Below are 11,787 nucleotides of genomic sequence, written 5' to 3'. Positions count from 1 at the left end.
AAATTTCGACGAAAGCCAGACCTTATCCCCTGGAAGGAATTTAGGAGAATCAAGGCAACTTTTATCTGCATGTCTCTTCATCCTAAGCTGAGCTGATTCGAGAGCAGACTTGGTCTCCTGCCAGATCCTGGAGAATTCCCTAGACAGAAGATCCGCCGCTGGCACAGAAGAGACAGGAGGAACCGGTAGAGGAAGTCCAGGATGTTGTCCGTACACGATGAAAAAAGGAGACTTGGTAGAAGCTTCGCTGGTGTGATTATTATAGGAAAATTCGGCCCACGGTAGTAAGTCAGTCCAATCATTTTGATGAGCGTTGGAGAAGTGCCGAAGATAAGTCACCAGAATTTGGTTAGTACGTTCCACTTGACCATTGGACTGAGGATGATAGGCCGAAGAAAAGTCTAGCGAGATGTTCATGGACTTGCAGAGAGACCTCCAGAATCGAGCAGTGAACTGAACTCCTCGATCAGAAATGATATGCAGAGGCAGACCATGAATGCGAAAGATATGCTGAACAAAAATCTTTGCCAACACCGGAGCCGAAGGTAGACCAGAGAGGGGAATGAAATGAGCCATTTTGGAAAAGCGATCTACGACCACGAGGATGACGGAGCAACCGGAAGAACTTGGAAGATCAGTGATAAAATCTATTGCAATATGTTGCCACGGAGTAGTAGGCACAGGAAGAGGATGCAGAAGACCAGAAGGCAAGTGCCTTGGTACCTTGTTCTTAGCACATGAAGGACATGACTCAACAAATCCTCGGACATCCTTAGAGAGAGTTGGCCACCAGTAATAGCGGGATAAGAGATTGAAGGTCTTCTTGACACCGACATGACCCACCAGCTTAGAGGCATGTCCCCAAGATAGAACACGACTCTTGTTCCTCTCCGAAACAAAGGTCTTACCTGGCGATAACGAGGACAAAGCGATTGGAGCAACCGTGATGACTCTGGTCGGGTCAATGACGTGCGCGGTCTCCTCCACAGTATCCACCGGCGAGAAGGACCTGGATAGAGCGTCGGCCTTGAAGTTTCTCTCTCCCGTCAGAAAGCGAAGTTCGAAATCGAACCGAGCGAAGAACAAAGCCCACCTGGCTTGTCGGGGGTTTAATCGGTGTGCCGAATGGATGTACGCCAAATTCTTGTGGTCCGTATAAATTACAAAGGAATGTAGGGCCCCCTCCAGCAGATACCTCCACTCTTCTAATGCCAGTTTGATGGCCAAAAGTTCTCTGTCACCTATGGAATAATTCCTTTCAGAAGACAAGAAGATCTTAGAGAAGAAACCACAAGGCACAAGATGACCAGAAGAGGACTTTTGAGAAAGCACGGCTCCAGCTCCGATAGCAGAAGCGTCGACCTCTAGGAAGAAGGGTTTACTTGCTTCAGGGCGATGAAGTACAGGAGCCGAGGCGAAAGCTTTTTTGAGAGAGAGGAAAGCCTCTTCAGCCTCAGTTGGCCAATGATGAGGATTGGCACCCTTCTTAGTCAGAGAGGAGATAGGAGCCGACAGGGAGGAGAAGTGAGGAATGAACTGCTGATAATAGTTTGCGAATCCAAGAAAAACGCTGGACTGCTCTCACTCCGAGTGGACGAGGCCAATTGAGCACGGCAGAGACTTTATCAGGATCCATACGCAGCCCAGTGTCAGAGATGACGAAACCCAAGAACGGCAGAGAGGATTGTTTGAAGGCACATTTTTCAAGCTTTGCATACAGACGATTTTCTCTTAGACGTAGAAGAACTTGCTTGACATCCCTACGATGAAAGAGTAGATCCGGTGAAAATACAAGAATGTCGTCCAAATATACCACAACAGAGGTGTAAAGAAGATCCCGAAAAACGTCGTTCACCAACTCCTGAAAGACTGCAGGAGCATTACATAGGCCAAAAGGCATTACCAAATACTCATAATGGCCGTCACGAGTGTTAAATGCAGTCTTCCATTCGTCTCCCGCGCGGATTCGGATCAAATTATATGCGCCTCTGAGATCCAATTTAGTGAAGACGTGTGCTCCCCGAAGACGGTCGAAGAGTTCCGGGATGAGAGGAAGTGGATACTTATTTTTAATTGTGATGTTATTGAGGCCTTGATAATCAATACAGGGTCGAAGGGAACCATCCTTCTTCTTAACAAAAAAGAAACCCGCCCCCGCGGGTGAGGAAGACTTTCGAATACAGCCTCTGGCCAGATTTTCTTGGACATACTCGGACATGGCTAAAGTCTCGGAGGGTGACAGAGGATATATACGACCTCTGGGAGGAGTGGAACCAGTAACGAGGTCAATCGGGCAGTCATAAGGACGATGCGGTGGTAAAACCTCAGCCTCTTTCTTGTCGAAGACGTCTGAAAATGAAGAATAGACTGAGGGCAGATTCGCCACTCCTGGAGCTGATGGAGGGGTACAAGTAGGCTTGACGGGAAGAAGGCATCTGTTCAGGCAAGACTGTCCCCATGTAAGAACGTCTCCAGATCGCCAGTTGGGGGTTGGTTCATGATTCCTTAGCCAAGGAAGTCCTAAAAGAAACGGATGGGACAAAGAAGGTAGAACATAAAAAGCCAACTTCTCATGATGAAGAGCTCCAATTTGAATCTCAACTTCCTCGGTGACTAAAGTAACGGACTCCCGCAAAGGCTGACCATCGACAGAAGCTATTTGTCTAAGAATCTCCAAGGACCTGACAGGAATTCCAAGTCTCTTAATTCTCAGCCGCCCCAGAATCTATGTAAGCCTCCAGAGAGAAGCGACTAGAGCCTAAGTGTAAAATAACAGACAAAATTAGAGGGGGAGAGGAATCATCACTACCTAGGAAGACCTCCCTTACCTGTCCTAGGCGGAGGCGTTTCCCGGCTTCAGAGGACAGGAACGCAGAAGATGAGAGGCACTACCGCAATAGAAGCATAAGCCCTGTGCAAGTCTCTCCTTACGGCGAAGTTCAGCGGACTTAAGATGATCCACCTGCATGGGCTCAGGAGATGAAGAGGAAGAAACAGTAGTGGTTTGAGGAAAAGGAGCACCCCGAGTAGCAGAGACCAGACGGGGAGACCTCCTCTCTCTGACAGCCTCACGAGAGCGCTCTTGGAACCGCAAATCAATGCGAGTAGCCAAAAAAATAAGGTCATCCAAAGTAGTAGGCGTATCACGCCCCGCCAGCTCATCTTTAATTCGAGAAGCTAAACCTCGCCAAAATGCCCCAAACAATGCTTCATTGTTCCACCCTAAATCGGAAGACAGCGTCCGGAAGCGGATGGCGTACTGAGCCACAGTAAGGGTACCCTGGTGAAGGTTGAAAAGAGACTCTGTGGTAGAAACCAGACGACCGGGTTCATCAAATAACTTGCGAAAGGTATCTAAAAAAAGACTGAGTTGGGAAACCACCGGATCATCCCTCTCCCAGAGGGGGTTTACCAAGGCCAAAGCCTCGCCTTCTAAATGGGAAACCACAAAAGCTACCTTTGCTCGATCTGTCGGGTATAGCAGCGGAGACAACTCAAAGTGTAATTGACATTGATTAAGAAACCCACGACAAAATTTAGGATCTCCACTATAGCGGGGGGGTCTGGCCAAACAAGGCAAGGGCTGCGGAGCGGAGACCTGTGTAGGAGCCGAAGCGGCACCCTGAAGGGAGCGAAGTCGATTGTCGACAGAGGCCATAAAATTCAGAATATGAGCCTGAGTGTCCCGTTGTTGGCTAAGCTCCTGCTGCAGAGCCGCCAGCTGAGAGGAGTTAGAAGGGTCAGAGGACTGTAAGGCCGCAAGACGAGACTCCATATTCTTTAAGAAGGACATGATCCTAGGCTGGTTCTCTCGCAAAAAAAGTAACTCCTTTTGGGTAGCGGAGACACCAGCGGGGTCCATGGCCAGTAGATACTGTGATGCTGCACGAGAAAAATAACGTAAAGTGGACCCTCTGGACCGCGACGACGAACCCCTCACGGACGAGCTGACCTGGTGGACCGCCCCCTATACAGGGAGAGTTAGGGGCAGGCCCGTGAGGGACTTTCGCCACGGAAGCTGGAAGGCTATACAGAAAAGGACCAAAAGACGTAGTGGTACTAAAAGGAAAACCTGGAGGGACACTGAGAGAGTTAGGTAGAGACATGGGAGAGAGGGCAGGGGTGAGTAGATGCTGAACTGTATAGGCAGTGGCTGCAGGGACACAGGACCATAAAGGAGCCGGGCTACAAAGATTAGTGGAAAACGGGGAAGGACTTGCAGAGACCCAAAGAGGCACTGGACAGGGAGTACAGGACAGAAGGAGACCAGGCACGGAGGAACCCAGGGGGAGTAGGAAGAGACACAGGAATGGCGCCGAAGGCAGAGGAACAAGATCAGGAGGAGGAAGGACTATGCGGAAGAAGCGGGGGACCAGGAGCACATGTGAAACACAAATGATCTACTGGCACAGAGGAAAGGAGGAGAGCTGCTTACGTATCGACGCGAGGGAGCACTTCCGGGTGAAGATCCACCAGGACGATCGAGAGGAGAGGAAGGAGCGCCGGCAGTGAAGATCAACGGTACGCACGCGCAGTGCAGAAACTAGTGTGCGTGCGCGCCCGACGGGCAGGAGCGGCCGGGAGCGAGCGCAGAGAAGAGGACACCGCAGGAGAGGAGGCATGCCGGAACGCCGAAGACTGGTGAGTATGGAGAGGCGGCGACAGTGGCGTGACACCCTGCTTAGGGAATGATAGGGTGAGAACTAATCTATCGCCACTACAAATATAGACAGCTGGGATAGACAAACAAGGTTATCACTAATCTTGAGGAGATTCGGAGATGTAACACAAAAGTCCTCCAGCAACACCAAAGAGGAAGATAGCCCACTGCTATAGCTCCAAGCCTCAACAGGGGGAAATGGGAATATCACCAGCAACTCCCAGCAGCAGGCTGGGAGTCTATAAACACCCTGGTCCAGGTGTATCAATTAGAGCCGGAGAAAGGTTGCCACTGGGTCAAAGAGTCAGAAGGGTTAAGAAGGTGTCTGTGTAGCACCCCAGGAGTCCGGTTGCTACAGTGCCATTGCCTTAGTCCCAGGGGGTGATGTCATGCCTGGAAGCAAGGAGGGGTCCCCTAGTCGGGTAACACCAGCATGCAACACCTTCCTGACTCTAGACCAGAAGGGGGAGCTCTAACACCTGGTTTCATGGGAGCTTCCCTATAAATTCTGGCCTGGAGGCAGAGTTAGGTTAGTCAGTGTGTAGTCTGAGTCTGAGAGAGTGAGAGTAGATGAGAACCTGGGGAGTGGAGCTGTGACCAAGCTCACCCCAGGTGCTATGAAACGTGGTCAAAGGAGTGCTAGGAAATGTCGCAGGGGGAAATTACTTTCTTCCACAATGCGTTTCAACAGCCACAACCATCTTCATCAGGTGGCAACATAATTACAACAAACGGAAGAGGAATTTAAAGGGGAAACAACCAATACAAATTCAAAGTGGAAACAACCAATAAAAATTCAGAATAGAACTACCAATCAAATACAGTTATATAAAATAGTAATACAATTATCTAAAAACAATACAAAATTGATTAAAACAACAATGCATGTATGATTATAAAATAAAACAATAATAAAACAATATAAATTAACATTAAAATACATATAGCGGTTTTATCTTGTTACATTCTCAATAGTGAGATTCAGACCGTCTGGAGCAAGTGTACCTAATTTAAATATCTAAAAGCTCTCTCTGTTAATTGAACTCCTATAACGGTTGGAGACATTATCTGGTATCTGATCAATAATTGTGAGTTTTACGTGCCTTGGATCTTTATGGTGCATTATAGAAAAATGTTTAGATAAATTATGTAATGGAAAACTATTCCGGATATTTTGACGGTGTTTATTTAACCTTCCATGCATGGTCTGGATAGTGCTTTCCATATATTGAAGGCAGCAGGTGCATTCTATTAAATATATCACAAATATTGAATGACAACTTACATGGCAATTGATTTTAAAGGTGGTGTCTGTAGTGTTAGATTTAAATTCCCTTGTCCCATGTGTAATGGATACCCAGCAGAGACATATACAGTAGTTACTTTGCAGGAAAAACCTGGGTTTAAGTCTCTATGAGTTGAGGGACGAATAGGGTTAAGAGTAATATTGCTGGTAGCGACTACCGTATTTTTCGGACTATAAGACGCACCGCACCATAAGACGCACCCCAAATTTGGGGTGAAAATTGCAGTAAAAAAGATTTTTTTATAAGATGGGGGTCCGTCTTATTGTCTGAATTTACAGTATCTTACCTGAGGGCTGGCGGTGGCAAAGCAGGGTCACAGGAGGCATGGTGTCGGCAGAGGTGGGGTGATGCAGTACGGCGTGCACCTGAGCAGGGTCCCTTCCTGCTTAGGTGGGTGACGCCATGGCCTGGTGTCCATGGGAGAGTTGCAGCAGTGGTTACCGGCAGAGGTGTGGGGATGAGGAGGCTCAGTGAGCGGTATGGCGTGAGCGGGGTCCCTTTCACCGGTGAGGTGATGCAGCAGCCCGGTAAGCAGCAGAGCCGGGTGAATCATGTTGTTATCGGTGGTGGCGGCCATCTTCCTGAGGCCACGCGTGCGCAGATGGAGTGCTCTGCTTCCCGGGGTTTCAGGAAAATGGCCGCGGGAGGCCGCGAGTGCGCAGATGGAGATCGCGGCGGCCATTTTCCTGAAGCCAAGATCTAAATCTGCGAACTCGGCTTCAGGAAAATGGCTACCGCGATCTCCATCTGCGCACGCACGGCCTCCCGCGACCATTTTCCTGAAGCCCCGGGAAGCAGAGCACTCCATCTGCACACGCACGGCCTCAGGAAGATGGCCGTCACCACCGATAACAACATGATTCACCCGGCTCTGCTGCTTACCGGGCTGCTGCATCATCTCACCGGTGAAAGGGACCCCGCTTACTGCGCCTCCTCATCCCCGCACCTCGCCGCCGCACCTCTGCCGCCGCCACCACACCACTGCGGGTAAGCCTGCATTACGACTATTAGACGCACCCCCTATTTTCCCCCCCTTTTTTGGGTGGGAAAAAGTGCGTCTTGTAGTCCGAAAAATACGGTAAATTCCGAAGCGTACGATTTTTTATATAAACTGTTCTTGGTTGGGTAGGCAGATGTTTTGAAAGAACAGGGTCACCTTTCAGGATGAACCAATATTTTTTGAGGACGTCATGGATAATCGTGTGTGATTTAATTTAATGGTCCTTGATTTAATGGCGCATGTAAATTCCAGGGGCAAATTTCCCACCTCCACACATTTCAAAAATGTGGATGTGAATAGTTACTTGGATTTTAATAGTGGCCATCTTCCAAAATGGATCCTCAATATTCCCTGAATGGTTCACCGTGATTCCCAAAGCAGCACCAGACAAGCCCACAATGGGATTTCAGTGTTTATCAACTTTACACTACTCTACCCTTCCTTAAATCTCTATTATAAGGGTGGAAAAAGACCAGGGACGTGGTCGAAACATTACCTTATGGAATAGTTTGCATTTCTCTACTGCGGTGAAGCAATTTTCTTTATTTGGTGGTTGAAATAAATCATTTTTTTGCAAATTATATGAGACTCTGAGGGCAACTGTTTATCCTCTGGATGTCTGTCACACCTGACACACCCATGAAAGATGCCTGACATCCTGTCACCTGCGAAGATCAGAGGGAAGTGTTGTATTTAGGCACATAGCAGGTACAGAATGACTGCATCTTCTCACTGCAGCAGCTACACCACCACCACCATCAGAAGCTACACCAGCATATTTGATGTTCTCCTCATTTTTGGAAGTGGTTTTTCTGCACACTATTTGCAAAGATGTGGCACCCCAGGAGTTCAGGTACCACAGAGGTATTGCCTTCCTCTCGGGGGGGTAATGCCATGCCTGGAGAGAGGAGGATTCCTTTTTGACAGGTAATCAGCACATACAACACTGTTCTGACTCCAGGCCAGAAGGGGGAGCTCTACACCCGACTTCAGGGGAGCTGCTCTCTCTGGACAGGAGAAGTCAGTTACTAGTCAGTTGCTAGGCTGACAAGCAGACAGTTGACAGTTGGTAGCTGACAGTGAAGGAGAAAAGGAGGAGTGATTAGGAGCTAAGAGGAGGCCTGTGACTGGACCTCTCTAAGCTGAGCGCAGAAGCCGGGTACCGAGAGCCTGAGGTCGTGGGGAACTACAGGTCCCACGGCAGAACCGGAGGGCAGGAAACTAAAAGGGACTTGCCCACTTAATACCTGAGGTACAGCAGCAATCAGAGTCCGGAGTCACCGTGTACAGAGACCCAGAAGAGACGGCTCAAGTTGCCTACCGTACTGTCCCTGGATAGGGAAGAAAGAGGACCTTGTTAGAGAGCTACAGGCAGCAAGGGACCACAGACCAGCGCATAGTGGAAGGCTCTCAAAATGTCAAGGGGATTTCCACCTGTCTTCAGGCTGCCTGGATCCATCTTTACGTGTTGCCGGTACCCTGGACTGAGGCTGTTTAACACCAGTAAACCAGGTAAAGACTGCAACCCTGTATCCTCCATTTATTTGCTGGCATTCACCATCCTTGCAAAGTGCACCGGGAGCCCTGGGGACCCCGCTTCACCTGTGGGAAGCGACACCATCTTTGCTGCAGCACCATCGCCCCCAGGGGACCCCTTTAAGCAGCGTCGGTCACCTCTGACCGAGAACCACAGGTGGTGTCACGAACTTTCATCATTTCCACAACCCCTTTAAAGACCATCCCTTTTACTTGGGCGCCCAGGGCCACGGACCGGGTCACTGCCATGGTGACCACCCCTTTAATTGCGACCAGACCCGGTACCGAGTACCCCACCGCCCTGGCGGGTGACTCAAGACATGGCAGAAGAGTAGATTTGTTTATTTCCAACAGTAGTGGAAAATACATAGCGGTCCAGAAAAATTATTAAATATATTAGCAAAAAAGTGCGGGAATAAATTTGTCAGACCGCAAAAAATGTACTTCTCTCCAGATCCAAGGAAAATAGCATACATTACGAAGATAAAACTTAACTTTTACTTAATATTATTAAAATGGGTATCAGCCCGACAAAAGGAACTGAATGCACATAACAAACATAACATTAAAGTGCTCAAAAATGCCAAAATCCCCGTTTGGGAATTTCTCAACAGTGGTTAAGCAAGCGCTCAATATATCAAAATCGGCAAACAATCCTCATTACACAGCACATACAGTTGTTAAATGGGAACAATATTCACTATTCCCCTAAAATATGATAACTGTGTGCATAGAGAGAGAAGATAAAAGAACGAACAATCTCACCTGATTCCTGTAGACAGTCACCAGGAGGTGACAAAATTTGGCGGGCCCCTTTTTCGGTCTGATGGGCGGTGTTTTCGGGTCTTTTATTCACCCCTTCCTTTCCTGCTGGCTGCATGCTGGCCGCAATATTGACTTGAAGTTGATTCGCTTTCCTCCGTAGAACACGCGTGCGCAAGGCAATCTTGCCTTGTGCACGCGCAGTATGCTTTGCCCAACTGCAGGCAAAGCCAAAAAGCATTAGTGCGCATGCGCACTATGTCCCGGAACACAGCGAAATACTTCCGGGACATAGTGCGCAGGCGCATGCGCACTAATGCTTTTCGGCTTTGCCCGCAGTTGGGCAAAGCATACTGCGCGTGCACAAGGCAAGATTGCCTTGCGCACGCGTGTTCTACGGAGGAAAGCGAATCAACTTCAAGACAATATTGCGGCCAGCGGGAAAGGAAAGGGTGAATAAAAGACCCGAAAACACCGCCCATCGGACCGAAAAAAGGGCCTGCCAAATTCAGGTGACAGGTTCCCTTTAAAGGAACAATACTCCCACAGGCAGGGGTCAAGAGTACACACAACGACTTAAAGGCACAGTACTCCCACTGACGGGTGTGCAAAGTACACACCCTAAATCTGCAGGATATCAATTGTTTTCTGCTGATTTTCACCCCACACAGCACCTTTTACCAACCATTGGAGAGAATGTATAGAAATGTCTAACAAAATTTGAAATGGATTTGTTTAGGGTATGTGCACACGTTGCGGATTCACAGCTGTTTGCCCTGAGATTACAGTACCATGTAAACCTATGGAAAACAAAATCCGCAGTGCACATGTTGCAGAAAAAAATGCGCGGAAACGTAGCATTGTTTATTCTGCAGCGTGTCAATTCTTTGTGCGGATTCTGCAGCGGTTTACACCTGCTCCATAATATGAATCCGCAGGTGTAAAACCGCAGATGGAATCCGCACAAAAACTGCAGTAAATCCGCGGTAAATCCATGGTAATTCCGCAGGAAATCCGCAGTGAGGTTTACCTGTGGATTTACCAAAATCAGTCCGGAAAAATCCGCAGGACTTTCCGCAACGTGTGCACGTAGCCTTAATCCAACTCTATTTTGACAAAAAAATAGTAAAATCTATGGATTTTGTAAATGGAATGTCATATTTCTCTATTCATTTTGTAAAGTAGTTGTGAACAAAACATAATGCAAAAAAAAAGTATAGGTATACCTTTTATTTGCAATAGTATATTCACTATATAGTGTAACCTAAAAACTATAGTATATTATACACTTATCCAGTTTTTTTATTCATTAATTGTGTGACAAAAAATCACAAACAAAAAAGGCAAAAAAATAGTAATTAATTCAACAAGGATATATGAATCTGACATACCGCCGTAGGAAAATAGAGGTGCTGTGTATAGTGGTTCAGCAAAGACTTACTCTAACTCCATCCACCATTGCTCTTATATGGAGTCAGATTACACCCAAATACATTATAACACAATGCTCTACTTAGGAAATAATCCTTATTCTGGCAAAAAAACAAAAAAAAATACAGCGCTTACACCAAATCTACACAACTCCTAAATCCTGAATAAGCACCTTCTTTATTCTCGGCTTGGAAGAAATTGGGTTATCATTGTCATTGCTTGAAAATAAGTTTTGCCGTGACATTCCCAAATATTCCCTCTGGAGCAAATTTACTTCCAACTTCAGCACAAAATAGGTCTATTGAAAGTGACCCATTACTATAAGCGCATGCAAGGTGACGAGGAGCTGAGGCTGGAGATTCCAGATCGTGTAGTCAGCAAAATCAATCAATAACTGCCGGATACATGGAAACCAAGACGTCCACAGACCAAGAGCGGGCTATGAGGCTTATCGGAAGAAAGGGATTTGTACATATTGGTAGAAGTGACCTTATACGTTTTCCATATACATTGGGACTAGAAGTGTTTTCCATAAGATATCAGAGAGTTGCATTATCAGCTGTTTCCTGACATTGTTGTCTATAGAATGGCTCCTTATTGCTGCAGAGATACAGTGTCCATATCACGTCAACTATCATAATAATGTGAATTTGAGACACATTAATTACCCTGACACATGAATCTGACAACTGGCTCTTGTTCGTTTTATATTAATTTTAATAGAAATCACACAATTCTGTTTTTTTTTTGCACATGATGTTGCTGTATTACATGGGGTTTGATCTGGAGCATGAAATGCACTGTACGTGATGCTGCATACTCAAATGGTGTTTCACTCTCACTTTTAACTTCCTTTACTTGTCAAAGTCAGAACAAGTATTAGGCCGGGGTCACACTAGACCGTAATACGGACGAGTGCTATGCGATAAAAAATCGCATAGCACTCGGCCCAATGTTAATCTATGGTGCAGCTCACATCATCCAATATTTTCTCCACCGTATTCAGGATCCGAGTGAAATCGCAGCATGCTGCGATTGTCAGCGTATCTCGGCCGAGACTCGCCAATGCAAGTCTATGGGTGCGAGAAAAA

General features: G+C 47.1%; 1 protein-coding gene across 1 annotated transcript in view; it reads left to right on the top strand.

Annotated features, from left to right (window-relative positions):
• Positions 1–8,053: 8,053 nt before the first annotated feature.
• GRIK4 (glutamate ionotropic receptor kainate type subunit 4) overlaps positions 8,054–11,787 on the top strand; it is an 888,411-nt gene continuing 884,677 nt past the window's right edge. The window contains exon 1 of the mRNA XM_077250470.1: positions 8,054–8,479. The gene's annotated coding sequence lies outside the window, so the exon portion shown is untranslated. The remainder of the gene's footprint in view (positions 8,480–11,787) is intronic.

This window comes from Ranitomeya variabilis, chromosome 4, assembly GCF_051348905.1.
Source record: "Ranitomeya variabilis isolate aRanVar5 chromosome 4, aRanVar5.hap1, whole genome shotgun sequence".
In the NCBI taxonomy this organism is placed as follows: domain Eukaryota; kingdom Metazoa; phylum Chordata; class Amphibia; order Anura; family Dendrobatidae; genus Ranitomeya; species Ranitomeya variabilis.
The sequence above is the reverse complement of the archived record's forward strand: the minus strand, read 5'-3'. Positions and strand labels throughout refer to the sequence as shown.